General features: G+C 36.9%; 1 non-coding gene across 1 annotated transcript; it reads left to right on the top strand.

Moving 5' to 3' along the window:
• Positions 1-2,812: 2,812 nt before the first annotated feature.
• On the top strand, positions 2,813-2,919 carry LOC121214170 (small nucleolar RNA R71). Its single transcript, XR_005909756.1, has one exon. It is a non-coding gene; the product is annotated as a small nucleolar RNA R71 (small nucleolar RNA).
• Positions 2,920-3,398: the final 479 nt, after the last annotated feature.

The following is a 3,398-nucleotide window of genomic DNA, read 5'->3' as shown; positions in this document are numbered from 1 at the left end:
AACTAAGTTTTCATGGCAAACATTACTACAACTAAGATCATACAAGCATTCCATTCTTCATGATAACATAGTTCCACTTAGATAAAATCATCATTCATACTTGCATACAAACTATCTCAGTAACAAAAAAAATCTCTAAACATTCATTTATTAAAACATACTTATGAAAGATATAATTGAAGCATATAATTGCTTTGGGCTCCCGTCAAAGTTCTACTTGCATAGTAAATAAGGTCAAACACTTTATTTCTTTTTTGACCCATCACAGCCCCAATGACATAGTCACTTGCATCGCACATCATTCCAAAAGGTGAGTTCCAATCAGGTGTAACGATTATTGAGACTGAGATTAACTGTTTCCTTAGCTCTTCAAAAGCTTTCGAACATGTTTTGTTGAAATCAAACACTGTATCTTTCTCTACCAACAAACACAACGATTTAGAAATTTTCGAGAAATCTTTGATAAACCTTTGATAAAAACTGGCATGGCCTAAAAACTTCTGACTCCTTTCACATTCATTGGCGCCGGTAATCTTTCAATTATGTCCACCTTTGCTTTATCGACTTCAATTCCTTTTTTTTTTTGAAATCTTATGACCTAAGACAATCCCTTCCTTGAACATAAAATGACATTTTTCCCAATTAAGGACAAGATTCGTCTCTTCGCATCTCTTTAGTACCTTACCCAAATTACTCAAACAGATATCATAAGTGTTACCAAAACAGAAAAATCATCCATGAAAACCTCAGCAAAATTTTCAACCATATCAGTAAATATTGCCATCATGCATCGTTGAAAAGTTGTAGGTGCATTGCATAAACCAAAAGGCATTCGCCTAAAAGCAAACATGCCGTATGGACAAGTAAAGGTTGTTTTATGTTAGTCCTCCGGGGATACAACTATTTGGTTATATCCCGAATATCCATCTAAAAAATAATAAAATTCATTACCTTCAAATCGATCTAACATCTGATCCATAAAAGGCAACGGAAAATGGTCCTTCCGAGTAGCTTTGTTCAACTTTCTGTAATCAATACAGATTCTCCAACCGGTAACAGTTCTTGTTGGAATTAACTTGTTACGCTCATTTTCAACAATCGTGATTCCACCTTTCTTCGGCATACACTGCACCGGACTTACCCACGAACTATCTGAAATTGGATATATGATTCCTACATCTAACCATTTGATCACTTCCTTTCTCACAACTTCTTTCATAATAGGATTGAGCCTCCTTTGCCCATCAATTCGAGCTTTTTCACCTTCTTCTAAAATGATTTTATGCATGCAAAAAGAAGGGCTTATACCTCGAATATCAGCTATGGTCCAACCAATTACTTTCTTAAATTTCTTTAGAACAACAATTAGTTGCTCCTCTTGATCTTTTGTCAGTTTCGCTGAAATAATCATAGGCAAAATAGAACAATCACCTAAATAAACATATTTCAAATGGGAAGGAAGTACCTTTAGTTCAAGTTTAGGTGGTTATTCAATTAACAACTTGGGTTGCACAAATTCTCTGACTTCCAACTCCAACGGTTCAAACCGTGTGGATTGAATAAAATTTCTCGGATTGGATTCCATCAAATCTATGTTTTCTTTACCTTCTTCATACTCTAAAGGTTCAAGATCTAAGGCTTTCTCCAATGGATCTTCTTCAAAATTACTTTCCATAGAAACCAAGGTTTCTATCTCTTCTATAACTGAACACTCCTATTCCAGATTGGGAAATTTCATTGCTTTAAAAATGTTAAAGGTTACCTGATCATTTTGAACTCGTATGGTGAGTTCTCCTTTCTATACATTAATTAACGTTCTTCACGTGGCTAAGAAAAGTTTCTTAAGGATGATCGGCACTTTCTTGTCTGCTTCAAAATCTAAGACAATGAAATCAGCAGGAAAAATAAGTTTATTGACTCTTACTAAAACATCCTTGATCTTTCCTTCGGGATATGCTAAAGATCGATCCGCTAGCTGAAGCGTCACAGTTGTAGGTCTTACTTCACCTATCCCTAACATCTTGAAAATAGACTTAGGCATCAAGTTGATACTCACTCCTAAGTCACACAAAGCTTTACCACAGTAAGATTCACCAATGTTACAGGGTATAGTAAAGCTTCCTGGATCTTTGAATTTCGATGGCAATTGTTCTGCAGGAACGCACTGCACTCCTTTGTCAATGCAACAGTCTCATACTCACTCAGTCATTTCTTCTTGGACAGTACATCCTTCATAAACTTCACATAATTTAGCATTTGTTGATTAAACCCTTGAGATTGGTTGGGTCTTTGCTGCAATAAGTTGTTGTTCGGTCCATTTCCTTAGTTGCTCCAAGAAAAGTTAGGATGATTACGCCATAAAGGATTGTAGAAGTTGGACTGGGGTCCTTGTCCACTCCTATTTTGATATTGGTTCCCCACGTAGTACATTGACTCGGGATTTGATGGAAAATTCTCAAAAGAATGACCTTCCCCACAGTACACACAGGAAACTACTTCAAACGAACTTAGTGGATGAGCTACAGAATTATTAGTACTATTAGCTGTTAACTATTTTATCATAGAGGAAATAGACGATACCTGAGCTGATAACGAAGTGAGGGCGTCAACTTTATGAACTCCAGCTACAAGTCTTCCTGAAGCTAATCAATTTGTTGGCCATTGATAGTTATTACTCGCGATCCTCTCGATGATCTCATAAGCCTCATTATAAGACTTAAACAAAATTGCACCATTCGCAGAAGCATCTACCATAAATCTTGTATTTGCATTGAGACCATTATAGAATGTCTCCAACTGGATACAATGAGGAATCCCATGATGATGACACTTACGAAGTAACTCCTTGAATCGGTCCCAAGCCTCATACAAAGACTCATCATCTAATTGTTGGAAAGTTGTGATCTTGTTCCTCAACTTAGCGTTTTTACTGGGAAGGAAATACTTAACCAAAAATATCTCTGCTAATTCTTTCCATGTAGATATGGAACTTGGTAGCAATGAATTGAGCCATGCTCATGCCCGATCTCGCAACGAGTACGGAAACAACTTCAACCTCAGTGCATCTTCAGTCACACTGACTATCTTGAATGAATCACTCACCTCCATAAACAATCGAAGGTGGAGATGTGGATCTTCCGTGGGCATACCACTAAATTGGCCCACCATTTGTAGCATTTAAAACATCATTGGTTTTAATTCAAACTAGGTTGCCTCAATATCTGGCCTTCTAATTCCTAGGTTTAAATCACTGAAAAGTGGCACAGCATATTGCCTGATACATCGATCCCTATCATCGGCAATGAGGATAATATTTCGTACATGATTGGCTTCATTACCTTGGTCTTGATTCTAATTCCCAAGGTCCATCTCGACTTGTCTTTGAGCTGTTCGTTTAC

Source organism: Gossypium hirsutum, chromosome D01 (assembly GCF_007990345.1).
Source record: "Gossypium hirsutum isolate 1008001.06 chromosome D01, Gossypium_hirsutum_v2.1, whole genome shotgun sequence".
Lineage (NCBI taxonomy): Eukaryota > Viridiplantae > Streptophyta > Magnoliopsida > Malvales > Malvaceae > Gossypium > Gossypium hirsutum.
Note: the sequence above shows the minus strand (reverse complement) of the source record. Positions and strands in the feature narration are given on the sequence as shown.